Raw genomic sequence first — 16,015 nt, 5'->3', positions numbered from 1 at the left:
ATATAACCTTGATATTGTAACTTTGTAATCTGTGTCATTATTGGAAGCCATGTATTTTTGGATATTATAATAGTATGTCAGTGGAATGTATGTTAATTCAGTTGCTTTGATCTTATGTATAAATGTTTTATGGAAATTGGATACATTGGAATACTTTAATTTCTTCATTATGGAATTTAGATGTATGTGTAGTTTTGAACTTAAGCATTTACTTTATCTAATTAAATGGACAATTGGATTAACCATGGCATTAATATAATCTATGATTAATCTTCATTGGTAACCCTTAACAAATCATGTGTTAGTCTTCCATTGTGTTATTAGATGTGCAATGGTTATAATTAATGCACTTAATCTTTAAAAAATAAAATTCTCTTTTTAGTTGCCTAGATGTGTTGTTTTCCTTTAGGGTTCCTGGCGGGGCATTACACTATCTAGTGTACCATATGGATTTTTGCATGTCGAGGATGTTAGAGCTTTTTGTCATTGCAAACTGGAGGATATGGGTGTTTTAGTTATTTATGAATAGTATAGATCATTGTATGATGATAAGGGCATACTGAAAGAACAATTTAAAAGTGTCACCGAGAAAGGGTTCCATCATGCAGTAAACTTCATTAATAATTTTGATCATGATCTAGTTAGATTTGTTTTGAGTTGCATTCATGATCAATTTATGTGGTTGGATCAACCACATAAAATAACTAAGGAGGTTATTCACACAGTAACCAGATTCTTCTCAACCAGTGAAGTACCCTTACTTAGATCAATACCCAAGAATGATGTTGAGAAGATGACATGATCAAGATGGGATGGTAGAGCCATGGCAGTAAATAACATCAATGATCCAATTATGATATATGCCTCCATGGTGATCATATATAGAATATACTATTCTAGTAGAATTAACAGTATGCCGATAGTAGCTATTCATACTGCCTACCGGATGGTAAAGGAGAATGTTGACTATGATCTAGAAGAGTCACTAAGAAGTCAGCTAATGGTGAATCTAGAAGCTATGAAGAAAGATAAGAAGATGAGATTCAAATTTGGACAATAGATTTTGGGATTGTTCTTCTATTTCCCAAACCATTTCCCCGGTATTGGAGATGTTCAATGGATTGAAGGTACCCATGCACTACTTCAAATGAAGAACATTATTAGGATACTGAAGGACAACTTCAATAATATTTCATGGGGTTACTTCAAGGAATTTCAAAAGAAAATGCATGCTAAAGAGTGTATACCAGCAGAAGTAGTCAACCGGTATGAGAAGACAATTTTTTTTATGGTGGATACCGACACCTGTATGATGGAAGTAGATATCCCTAGAACCACATGGGTATTACCTATGAGATATGAGGTAGAAAAGGATCTACTCATTTCTTATGCTAACCATCTATTAGAGCAACCGATGGATACCACTGCAGAGAGATTTGGGACATATAAAGAAAAATCTCTACAAGTCCACTCTAAGTTGCAGGGACTGGTAATTGCTAAGAAAATAAGGGAGGTTGAAGCACTTGTTGAGAAGGTAGGTTTTACAAAGGAGCAAATAGTATCAGCAAGGTGAAATTGTTAGACAACTCAAATAACTAGAGGACAACTGAGAGGGGGGTTGAATCAATTGTAAACAAACTACAAAATTTTAAGCATTCAAATCCTTATTACTGGAACACATAAACTCAATATCAGAATGCATAAACTAAATACTAAAATAACTGATATAGCAATTAAACATAAACATAAATCATAGAATAGTTACCATCCATCTAGGAAACACATGAACATGGAAAACCTGGTAAAGGGAAAAACCACGGTGGGAAGCCTACCCACGGTCAGATAATACTTCTGCAGTAAGTATGTGATTATAGTATGAGGGGCCTACACATGTAGAAAGGCCAACAACCTAGAGCGCACTGCTCATCACAAAAAGGATCCTCACTACTACAAAATAAATCCAAACTACAATCCAGAAAGAAGAATGAACTGCAAAGATATCATCTCCTATGCCTAAGTACACTTCCGGTTAAGCTCAATACCAGAGGCCTTAAACCTCTCTTACCAACCCAATTTGATCACCTATGATCGACCAAAACCTCTACATATTATTACAAAATTATTCGTACATAGATAATCCTATAACCATAATCCCATATGCCAATTCCCATGATCTACAAAGAGATCTTACATCATATTTATACATACCCAGGACCTAAATAATTAGGTCGGCCACCTAAAAGATAATACAACAAATTCACAACATAAACCCACAATCCAATGATCAACCAAGTGGTCTTAGGCTGAAAACAATGTAAAACAATCATTAAATCTCACCGATAATCCATCAGGAACATCCTCCAACATGTTACATAAACCAATCCATAACATAGATAACACCAGACCCAAAATAGGTCACCATAAACCAAATCCAACACCACTAATCAATAGGAATATGAACAATATAACCATCAGCATCCTAAAATCCATCTAGAAGCCACACCAACACCACTTATCATATACTTCAAAAGACCTTGAATAAAGCTTTGTCAGTAAAACCCTTATCGGTGACCAAAAGGCTTTGTAGAACAAATGATAGTATCTAAGTCATCAAATCCTGAACCAACTAATCATGATACACATCTGAATAGCATGAATGATAGATCCAAATCAATTCCACAAACCAAATCATACTAGAGCATACCAGATCAATATCATAATCCAACCACTCTACCGGAACCAACAAGAAATAGGTAAACAACCAAAATAGTCAGTGTTGCCATCAATGATAAAACATCAATGCGACACATAATCAATTCCTCTAAATTGCCAACAATCTCCCCCTTTAGCATTGATGGTAACACTAGATGTTAAAAACATCCAAGTGCCAAGAAATTCCAAACAAGTCTCCCTCTATGGAAGACAACCAACAATCTCCCACAAAATGATATAATAGTGAATCTCTGAACCAAACTCCCCTAATGAATATATCTCTCTCTTATGTTTTCCACAATAATATCTCTCCCCCTTTGATATCAATGCTAGAGATTTGACATAAATATCAAAGAAAAGTCATAAATCCTTTGATTCTTACAGCTAACTCCCCTCCCTGAGTAGTAGCACCACCACATCAATCCAGAAGGAGTAATATTTCTGATAATGCATATTGAACTGATGCCAATCAACATCACTCAGGTCTCTATCGGAGGGGTAGAAACCCCCAATCTATCTCTGAAGTACTCAAATGATTCTTTAGGCAAAGGTTTAGTGAAGATGTCTACAATTTGCTCTTTAGTGTTCACATAAACTAGTCTAACTTCATTTGCTTCCACCTTCTCCTTCAAAAAATTATACTTGATAGATATGTGGTTTGTCTTATAATGAAATACTCGATTATTTGATATATCAATAGCAATAGAGTTATCACAATGAATAACTACCGGTTCATTACAATCCACCTTTATATCCTTCAGCATTTGCTTCATCCATAGAAATTGTTTACAGTTAGTAGTAGCAGCAACATACTCAGCTTCAATAGTAGATAAAGATGTACATGACTGCTTTTTGCTGATCCATGAAACAAGTTTATTTCCAAGAAAGAAAGCTCCACCGAATGTGCTCTTCTGGTCATCAACATCTCCAACCCAATCTGCATTTGTATATGCACATAATGTAAAGTCATCATTTTTAGGATACCACAAACCATATTCAATTGTTCCCTGCAAATACCTGAAAAATCCTTTTCATCGCACTCTCATAATTTTCTCTAGGATCACTCTAATATCTTGATACAATATAAACTGCATTCCTTATATCTATTCTAGTCTAAGTCAGATATAACAAACCTTCAATCATAGACTTGTAACTTGTAGGATTTACTAGTACAGATGCATCTTTCTTTGTCAATTTCTCACTGGTAACCATAGGTGTACTAACCAATTTACAATTTTTCATACCAAATTTCTTCAACAAGTCCCTAGCATACTTAGTTTGGCAAATGAAAATACCTTTATCAGTCTGTGTAATCTGCAAACCTAAGAAAAATTTCATCTCCCCAATCATAGACATCTCAAATCCATTCTTCATATTGTTAGAGAATTCCATACACAACTTATCTTCACCTCCAAAAATGATATCATCAACAAAGACTTCAATAATCAATATGTCATCATCAGTGATCTTATAATAGAAATTACTGTCAGCATTACCTTTAGTGAAATCAAGCTTTAAAAGATATTTATCCAGTCTTGCATACCAATCTCTAGGGGTTTGTTTCAATCCATATAAAGCTTTATTTAACATGCAAACCATATTTTTGTCATCTGAAAGTGAAAATCCATTAGGTTGCTCAATATAAACTTCCACTTCAAGATCTCCATTCAGAAATGCACACTTAACATCCATCTGATAAACATTTTAGTTATTATGTGCTGCATAAGCAAGAAATAATCACATAGCCTCAATCCTAGGTACTGGTGCAAAGGTTTCATCATAATCAATTCCTTCCTTTTGAGAATATCCGTTACAAACCAATCTAGCTTTATTCCTCACAACTTGTCCATCTTCATTCAATTTATTCCTAAAGACCCATTTAGTTTCAATAATATTCTTATTTTTAGGCCAGGGAACTAAAGTCCATGTGTTATTCTTTTCTATCTGATCTAATTCTTCTTCCATAGCTTTCATCCAACATTCATCTTTACAAGCTTCAATTATTGATGCTAGTTCAACTTGAGAAATTAAGCATACCTCATCAGTTGCCAACCTTCTTCTTGTCATCAATCCTTTGTTCTTGTCTCTAATGACTTGATCTTCTGAATGATTCAACCTTACATACCTAGGAGTCTTCTAATTTTTGGTTCCTCTATTCTGATTTTCAGTTACTATTGAATTTACTGATACTGCCGGAGTAACTGGTTCACCATTCTATTCCGGTGTAGGTGTTACCAGTTTAGTTATGATCATTTTCACTACCGGTTCTCTCTCATAAGTTCTGATTTGACTTATGTTCTTCTCACCCACCTTGGCATTAGTGCTCTCCACAATTCTGCAATATTTTGTTATAGCATCTATATGATTTTCTTTCATTAGAATAACCAATAAATATTCCTTCATCACATCTCAGATCAAACTTTCCAATGGAATCATCTCTTTTGATATAGCATTTACTACCAAAGATTCTAAAATACTTAACTATCATTGTATGACCAAACCATAACTCATAAGGTGTCTTACCAGTATCTCCTTTGATATGAACTCTGTTGAATGTGTATATTGTCGTGCTTACAACTTCTCTCTAGTAGACATGAGGTAGATTAGCTTCCATCATCATAGTTCTAGCTACATCCAAGATAGTTATGTTCTTCCTTTCTACAAATCCATTTTGTTGAGGTGTCCAGGGTGCAGAGAGTTGTCTCCTTATCCCATTCTTCTCACAATAGTTGTTAAATTCATCAGACGTGAATTCTCCACCCTGATCTGACCTTAAGCATTTAATCTTCAATCCTATCTCTGTCTCAACTTTATATTTAAAGATTTTCAAATTTTCAAATCCTTCAGACTTCTCCCTTAGAAAAGTAACTAACATCATTCTTGAATAGTCATCAATGATTAGCATGAAATACCTATCACCCTGGAAACATTTTATTTTAGCAAGACCACACAAATCAGTATGAATAAGATCAAGAACATCATTAGTTTTGTCTTGTATACTCTTAAAAGAAGTTTTGATTTTATTTCCCATTTGACATTCCTTACATATCGGATTATAGGGCTTTACAATCTTAGGTATATCTCTATCTGCCTTAGTAGAACTGATCTTCACAATGCAATCAAAATTCAAATGGCACAACCTCTTATGCCATAGCCAACTCTCATCAATTTGTGCAGTCAAACATTTCTTCTCACCGGAGTTCAAATGAAAGATGTTACCTTTAGTCTGTGTACCGGTTGCAATCTCCAATCCAGATCTATTGATAATCTTGCATTTTCCATCCTTGAACTGTAACTGAAATCCATTATCCACCAACTATCCTACACTCAAAAGATTATGCCTTAAACCTTTAACATAATAAACATTATCAATGTTATGCTTACTATCCAATGATATTGTTCCTCTTCCCTTGATTTTGCATACTTGGTTATCTCCAAATATAACCAAACCACCATCAAATTATTGCAAAGATAAGAACTTCCTTTTATATTCAGTCATATGATGTGAACATCCACTGTAAATTACCCATTCATCATTGTTTTCAATTTTATCAGCAAGGGCCTTCTCTTTAGGTACCGGATCATTTTCCTTGATATCCAAAAATACCCATTCCTTTCCATTGTCAGATCCACTAGCTGAATCTTGTGTCGGTTCATCATCAGAATCAATCACACCTTCCTAATTAGAAAAGTAGCATGATTTGTCTTTCTTCCTCTTGTACTTATGTTTGTTTAGATACTCATGGTTAGGCCTAAAAGATCTTCTAGCTCTTTCTTCAAATCTTGAATTCCTTTCAGGACATCTAGATGCAAAATGACCTATCTTATTACATGCAAAGCATTTAAAAGGTGATTTTCCTTCATACTTACTTCTTGTCGGTCCTTTAGGTACTCTTCTAGAAAATAAAGCTTCAAGTTGCTCAAACTCTTCATTTTTTTTCTCCATATCCTCTAGTTCCTTCGCATATAAAGATTTCCAATAACTCTTGCTAGTAGATGATGTAGATGAATGAAAAGGAGGTTCAGATTTTATAGCTCCAGAAGGTCTGAATTCCTCAAGCTCAAAAGCAGATAACTTCCCAACCAATATATCTCAGTTAACAGAGGTGTTTTCCATAGTTCTCAACTCATTAATTGTAGTAACATTCATCTTATAAGCCAGTGGAAAAGCTCTCAGTACTTTAGAAACTATTTCATCTTCGCTTACAGATCCACCACAACATTGAATTCCCATAACAATCTCATTAAATCTCTCCATAAAAGCAGTAATCCTTTCATCTTCTTCCATCTTCAGGTTCTCATACCTCACTCGGTAACCATCAAATTTAGCAATTTTAACAGTAGGGTCACCTTCATTTAGAGTCTCCATTTTGTCCCATATAGCCTTTGCAGTTGATTTGTCAGTTAGTCCCATAATTTGTTGATCAAAAAGTGCACACAAAAGGGCTTCTCTAGCTCTACAATCATTCTCAATGTCCTTATCCAAGGCTATCAGAGGAGGATTGTCAGATGCTGGATTATGAGGTGTATAGCCATTCTAAGTGACCTCCCAAATCTCCTTTCCAAGATATCTCAAATGAGTCTCCATCTGAATCTTCCATACCCTGTAATTTGTTCCATCAAGCCTAGGAATTTCTCTCTGGAAAACAACTACAGATGATCTTGATGAGCTCAAACTGTTAGATGTCATAGGATCTTCCTCAAGCAATTAAGCTTCTACAGAGAGGACCAAGATTTGATACCAATTGTTAGACAACTCAAATAACTAGAGGACAACTAAGAGGGGGGGTGAATCAATTGTCAATAGATTAGAAAAATTTAAGCATTCAAATCCTTATTACTGGAACACATAAACTCAATAGCGGAATGCATAAACCAAATACCAGAATAATTGATATAGAAATTAAACACAAACATAAATCATAGAGCAGTTTCCATCCATCCATAACACATGACACCAAGATTTGTACGTGGAAACCCTGGTAAAGGGAAAAACCATGGTGGGAAGCCTACCCATAGTTAGGTAATACTTCTGTAGTAAGCATGTGATTACAATATGAGGGGCTTGCACATGCAGGAAGGCCAACAACCTAGAGCACACTTCTCATCATAAAAAGGAGCCTCACTAACTACAAAATAAATCCAGACTATAATCCAGAAAGAAGAATGAACTACAAAGATAGCATCTCCTATGCCTGAGTATAGTTCCAGTTAAGCTCAATATCGAAGACCTTAAACCTCTCTTACCAACCCAATTCGATCACCTATGATTGACCAAAACCTATGCATATGATTAAGGCATTATTTGTACAAAGATAATCCTATAACCATAATTCCATATGCCCATTCCCATAATCTACAAAGAGATCTTACATCATATTTATACCAACCCGGGACCTAAACAATTAGGTCGGCCACCTAAAAGATAATACAAAAAATTCACAACATAAACCCATAATCAAATGATCAACCAAATCAACTTAGGCCAAAAACAATGTAAACCAATCATTAAATCTCGTTAGTAACGCATCAGGAACATCCCCCAACACATTACATAAACTGGTCCATAACCTAGATAACACCGGACCCAAAATAGGTTGCCATAAACCAAATCCAACACCATCGATCAATAGGAACATGAACATGATAACCATCAACATCCCAAAAGCCATCTAGAAGCCACACCAACACCACTTATCACATGCATCAAAATATCTTCAACAAAGCTCTGCCAATAAAACCCTTATCGGTGACCAAAAGGCTTACTAGAACAAATGATAGTATCTGAGTCATAAAATCCTAAACCAACTGATCATGATATGCAACTGAATAGTATGAATGATAGATCTAAATCAATTCCATAAACCAAAGCATACCAGAGCATACTAGATCAATATCATAATCCAACCACTCTACCGGAACTAATTGAAAATCGGTAAACAACCAAAATAGTCGATGTTACCATCAATGACAAAACATCAATGCAACACATAATCAATTCCTCCAAATTGCTAATAGAAACATCATGTGCACCTATTGGTACCCCTACCAGTTCCCCTACCAATGAGACTAGAGATGCAAAAGCCAAAGTAGTAGAGAAGAAGATGGAAGAAGACAAATTGACTGAATCACAAAGAGGGAAACCATCAAAAATTGAGTTCTGGAGTAAGCAGAAAATTGTTGATCCACCATCTGAACTAGTTCAAACCAGAAAGAGGAAGAAGCAACAAGCCCACAAACTAGAAAATGATTAAGAGGCTACTGAATCAGAGGAGGATAAAAGAGCAAGTGTTAAGAATCCTAAGGCAACCGGTAAGGGCAAGTCACCTAAGAAACCATTTACATTAGAAGATTCTTTCAATAGAATGGTTCAAATAATCAAGGATTATGGGATATACAAAGGCTTGAATACATTGTTTGTTCATTTATCTAAAAGTCAACAGAGGGAGATTGCAGATGCATTCATCTTCAGTATGAATAAATATAGCAGAGCCCTTATTGAGTTACAAGGGTAGATTCTCGATTCTTTGTATAATCTTATTGATGCAAGGTGGTAGGCAACCATTAGCCAAGACAAAGAATTTATTGAATATATCTTTAAGAACCTACAACCAGAAGAAAGTGAAGAATAAATTGAACAAATAAAGGTTAAAGCAAAAGCATATTTCAGATCCAAGAAGAGATTAACAAGAATGTTGATCAGAGAGACCAAATCAGTCCAGAAGGAGACTGAGATTTTGATTAAGAAGGCTTTAGGTCTCATCCTGGATGAAGATGAAAAAGATGAACAAGTTAAGGAAGATAGTTATCAAAAGCCAAAGTCATAAGAACTTCATAAAGGTGTTAAGATCAAAGATTTTGAACTAGATAACAGGTATATGTATGATGATCCGATTGATACTAAACCAATATTCATTCTTGATGATAACACCGGAGATAATTTTAATAATATTGTTAATCATATAGATGTACCTACTATCGATGTTCAAATGTTTGAACAACATGAGAAACAAGAGGAGCAAGTGGAGAAGAAAACTAAAGAAAAGAGCTCTGATGAGCCGCCGATGAACACACAACATACTGATAATCAAATTCCATCGGTAAGTGTAAATGTTGATGACAGTCAAAAGGAAAAGACTATTGAAAAGTCTGATGAAGAAGTACCGGTAAATGAACATAATGTGGAGACACAACCACCATTGTTCAAGGACACCATAGAGGAAGATAAGACAAAAGAAGATAAGAACCAGAAGGAGAAAATAGAGAAAGAAAATCTAGAGAAAAAGGAGTCAAAGGAGAAGAAAATAATTGATGATGATGATGATGCCTTAGTGAGCATTAAAGGACCTATTGATATGGACAATCTAAGTTCTTCTCAATTGATGGATATTGCAACAACAATGCAATCTAGAGCTCAAAAGAAAAGAATGAAGGAAAAACAAAAAGAGGCAGATACAATCAAGATAGTAGTTGATATTTTGTCTAGTCTCTTATCGAAGACTAATACTGAAAGTTTTGTCACTCCCATTGACAAACTTGGATAGTTGGTTACCAATGTCGGAGATCAACTCAAATATTTTGAAGATGCAACATATATATCAGTTGAAAAGGATTACATGAAGAAAATGACATAAATCCTAATGTCTAAGATAGAAAAAGGTAAGGTAGCATTCACGATTAATGAAGACCTATTGAAGAATGCACTAGTAACCAGAGGAAATATTTTGGCTACTATTTCTAAGTTGTCATTGTTTTGTGCTGACTTGAAGGAAAAAAGGGAAGATGCTAAGAAAGAACTTGAAATCTTGAGTGAGACATTTAGGCCACTCAATGACTCAACTATTATTTTTGGTAGATCAATTATAGACTTAAATCACAAGCTTGAGATGTATGAACATGAGCAAGTAAAACGGGTTAGATCATTGAAGGAGGTCCAAACTCAAATGATTCCTAAAGTTAAAATTCTATAGCAAGCATACAAGGAGTCGAAAGCTATTTTGGATACACCTAATATGAGCATAGTTGATGCAATGGAGGAATTAGCCAGGTAGATAAAGACACATGTTGAGATTACTGGCACACTATTAGAGACATGGGATAATGATCTCAAACAGTTGAAGTTTCATTTCAGTGACATTTTTTCTAAAACTGCTTTGTAGAAACTTTATGACTTATATTTATATATGCTCTCATGAAAATTTTGATGTAAAATGTATATATCTTTCATGTATTTTACTTCTTTATTTGGCATTTTTGTCAAAGGGGGAGTAACAGTTAAGAGTCAGTGAAAATTTTGTATGCAATATAAAGAGGGAGTAATAGGAGTAATTGCTAAGGGGGAGTACATGTCATATAGTCAATTTTTGTATTGCACACTTAGTTGACAATTTATTTTTTTCTAAGTGTTGCCATCAATGCCAAAGGGGGATATTATTGGCATTTCATCATTTGATCTTAACTTGTAATTGTTTGTTTACTTAATGTAACCAGTACATGTTTGACTAGATTATTGTATGATGACTATGTTGTATGTTGTCATTGATTTCAAATATGTTTTTACACTCATTTAAGTCCTATAGGTCAACCGACAAGGATTAACTGGTAAGCAGAGATAGTTTTATCAGAATCGATAATCAGGACTTAAACCAGTAAATGACAGACATAGTTATATTCTGACAACCGGTACAGGAAGTCTATGAAGAATGAGATGATGCAATTTTACAACATCAATGAAGGATGGTAGATGAAGTTATGTTCATTAACACACATGTTGATTCAATCAGATGAATGAGATTTGATTGACAAAGAAGGTATTGACTGAGAATTAACTGGTAGTGATGAAAATCACTCAGATCGTAAAACGACACAAAATTGGATTTGTTATGTCGGTGACCGACATAACTAAAGCGTACAATGCAAGATTGTCTAGATTCATTGAGCCTAGGGAATTGTAACAAGGTTCTATCCGACCTTATGATGATTTTAAATGTGTGATGAGGTATGAAAGGACATGTGTGTGAGTTTGAAAGTGTGAAAGATCATTAACGAATTCTATATTTATGATAGTGCGGTGATCATAGGAGTTGAGAGATGAAGTCTATGTGATGTTGTAATGTTCTAAAGTGGATCTTATTAGATACTGAAGGTGTTATACTAAGATCATTTGTACTTGTTGTCTCCCTAATAGTTGTAGCGAGAAAATCCTCTTACAAGGTCACTCCTAATAGGATGCAGTCAAATCCTAATAGTTCTGATCATTAAATCCTCTAACTAGGTGACACAATAACTTGTGTTTGTGAATCCCAGTAACTTGGGTAGCTCCTAACAAGGTTGGTCCTCATAGGCCTTTTTTTAAATCTCTTAATTGGGCTTAGACACTTCTAATAGGGTGTTCCCCTAATCGGGTGTTGTAGACCTTAACCGATCATATTTCTATACTACAGATAGTCTATCTTTGTGGGAACCTACTCCCACCATGGTTTTTCCCATCTGGGTTTTCCATATATAATCTTGTGAAATGTAGTTTATGCTTTATGTGGTGATTGCATACTTGGTGTTATTTCTTATATGCCTATTAAGTTTTAAGTTGGTGAAATTGATAATCAGTTTTGTATTATTTTTACTTGCACTAATTCACCCCCTATCTCAGTGCCTTATAAGTTCATCAGAAGGTTAAACTACTTTGGACTGTGTTAATAAGCTTATACTGCAAGTACCAAGTTTAAAAGCAATATATGACTACATGGCGGTGGCTTTAAATGAAATGTACACTTCTGATTCTACAATGCTTCAAATTTTTCTAATCTTATTGTTTCACTTGGACTCTGCAATAAAGATTGAACATAGTCTCCATTTTAATGAAGTCTTGAATTATTATTAGCTTCATAACTTAGGGACATAAACTTTCATAATCAGGTCTGCACTTCTCATTTAAATCAGGTGTGCACTTTTCATTCCCATATGTGTTTCCAAGTAAGGGTCTTGAGTTTCATAAAGACTATCCTAAATATGGATGTGTGTTGAACCAATGGAATGTGGTTTGGATACCGGGTGTTGTGAGAACTTGAAGGGTATGTGAAGGTATTGGGTCTTGTGTTCAGTCATAGAAGTGAGGTACATGGTGTTTATCAAGACTTGGGGTGGTTGTAATTGTGTGAATTTGTGACTCCTATTAAGGAAAGGTGTTGATTAATTAGGAGAGTGAGAGAACCTAGTTGATGAAACACACCTACTAGATAGGTGAGTTGGGATAAGTAGTCCCTAATTGGCAAGTTCGTGTATGGATGCTCTACATCAATTTTGAAGTTTTTTTCTTTGCATAGTAATTTGAAGTATTTTACCATGAAATTGAAATTGACCTATGGGATATTATACATTTCTATATGTTCCTAACAATGAATGGATCTCATTTTGATAAATTTTGATGTTGGCTAATCTTTGATCTCAAAGTTAGACAACTATTTGGTGTATCTAGTGATTGCCCTTTTAAAATGTTAAATGAATATTTTTGTATGTAATCAGAAAAATGAAATAAACAACAAAAATCTATTTCCAACAATTCATGGGTTAAACTCCTTGACTCAGTCACAATGAAAGTCAAGGATCACTTCAAAATGGCTTCCACTTTTAGTAAATTCCTAACAATAGTTGGATCTTTGTTTGATCCAAAACTTTCATTGTGATTGAACATATTAATAAAAGAAGATGAGAAATATTACTGAAATTCATCTAACTATACAACTATTCTATCCTTGGTTCATTTTCGGGTATATGAGAAGAATCCATGGATTTGACATAGGTCTATAATAATGTTTTAGCAAAAGGGAAACAAATAAATTAGATTATGTTTGAAATGAACATAAGATGAAGCTAAGTGATTTCTCTCCTATAAACTAATTAGATAAGTGATTGATCCTGAGGTAGCTCAACACAACACTCCAACAACTTCAAGCCTTTCCTATGTATGTATATGTACACACACACACACAAAGCACACATACATACATATAAATACACATACAATATGTGTGTGTGTGTGTGTTTCAGAAATATAGTTCTTCTCACTAATATCCCTATTTTGATCAAACATGCTCTCCATAGTCCTCATTTTATCTAGGTTTTCTTGTAGAGCCTTTGTTGGAGTTAATAGTGTTTTACTATTTACTTAAGTTTAACTTAGGTATTAAATAATTAATTAAGAAGGATATTGTTGAGTTCCACTTGAACTCACCATCCTCTAGGTTGAGACACATCTCTCAACCTTGTCCACTCTTTCTACTTGCTCTTGCCTATTTAAGAAAAGCTTATTGTATGTACCTATCATCTCAATATATCTCAATTCATTCATCATATCTAATGAAATATTTCTTCTCTCATGTGAATATGTATAGTTGTTTGCAGGTCCTGGAATGGAGTTGATCAATCCTTCATGGTGTCAGAGCCTTGCATTTAGCAACTCCTTCTAGATTCAACGCTATTAAAAATGGTGCCACACCAAATTGGAAAATACAAAGGATTCCGAGGGACATTATGGATGCTCTAAATAAAGTTCCCAACTATGAGGTCATACATGTTTTCAGAGAGGCGAACATGGCTGTAGATTACATGGCAAACATGGGAATAAATGTAAGGACAAAGGATGAGAAAGTTTTTGAGGCAATCCCAAGTGAGGATTTAGAATAGATTCTAGTGGACGACTATGAAGTCTTGTGGAAGCAGAAAAAGAAGGCATTGGATAGGCACGACTAAGGGAGGGTATTGATATAGATTCCAAACCACAAATTTGGATCTGGATTGACAGAGGTGTTCATGATAGACAAAAATAAGGCTTCAATTATCATGAATGAAGGGACATTGGGAGAAGGTGGCAAGAGATTAGGACACTTCAAATTCAAAGATGCATTTGGTTTTCACGGGATATCAGATTTCTTTCTCTTTTAGACAGAGTCCGTTGTTCAATAAGGACAAGAAATCTGCATCTTGAAAATAAAAGGATCTAATTAGTCTTTTTTGAGATTCATTCCATTTCAGGAGATCATAAGGCTGAGGTTAAATAGGAAAGCAGATCAAGAAATGAATGTAGGAGGAGAATTGAGGGAAAATGGTCCATCACTTTGGGTTGAGATGCCTATGTACGAAGGAGACATTTCAGCAACAATGCAGGAGACTTTTTAACTTGGATGAGCTCACTTGGGATGCACTATGGCATCTAGCCAGGGGTATTTTGGGCGAAGACAAGCACTAGTGTGATGGTTTTGTCTGTGAGGCAATCTTGTGCCCAATGGTTGACATCCTTGATTCCAAACAAGCATGCATACGAATGATTAATGGCTTCATAAGATCAGGTGATGGGTAGATGGTAGCAAGTGCTATTTTGGACTTGGATTTGAGTGGCTAGACTAGTGTTCTGGATGTGTACTTCAATCTAGAACATTACATACTAGATCCACCGGAGGAAGAGTCTGAGTCGGAGGACGAGGATGAGGATGCTCGGGAGGCTAGGGTTGTGCTAGAAAGGAAGAAGAATTTCATGGTAGAGGCCTGGGAGGTGTTCCAAGTGGGTGTCAGAAACTGTGACTTGGGTCCCTTCAGGAGATTCTTGAAATTAAATGATAACTGGCTTAGTAGGGCCTCGACAGTGAATGTGGTGGACATTGGTGAAAGGCTTGCTACAATTTTCTATTATTTAGAATAGTTTGTTTTCTATTTCTGCTACTATGTAGCCTGCATATGGGATGTAAGGGAGCTATCCCCTTTTGATAACACTTAATAATAATAAAAAAAATTATGTAATTGCAATACATGTCTGGGTTCTGATCTTCTACTACGCATAAGGTTCCTAGTGACAAGATGCACTAGTCACCTCGCACATCACATAAGTTGTCTTCCCCTAACATTCAATTTATTGTCCATATACAAAAGAAGTACTCGACACAATCCCAACATTCAAAGAACATCATTCAAAGCCTTCATAAAGCATACAAACCCTTGCAATACCAAGAACAAGTCCCTTAAAAACCCTAAAAGATCATTGAAAAGGGAAACAAATAATTCTGACTATGTTTCAAATGCACATAAGATGAAGCTAAGTGATTTCTTACCTATATACTAATTTCCTCCTCCTACAAATCTCCTCTCCTACGTACAAATGAACTCTTCATTCACCACCGTCTACGAATCTCCTCTCCTGCTTTGCCTTGTGGGGATGAAGTTTTTCAAAGTCTTTTGCTTTTCCTTGTGGGAATGAAGTTTTTCGAAGTCTTTTTCCTTCCAAAGTAGTTTGAAATTGAAATTGACCTATGGG

This window comes from Cryptomeria japonica, chromosome 6 (assembly GCF_030272615.1).
Source record: "Cryptomeria japonica chromosome 6, Sugi_1.0, whole genome shotgun sequence".
Taxonomy (NCBI): Eukaryota; Viridiplantae; Streptophyta; class Pinopsida; order Cupressales; family Cupressaceae; genus Cryptomeria; species Cryptomeria japonica.
This window is presented reverse-complemented; position numbering follows the sequence as displayed.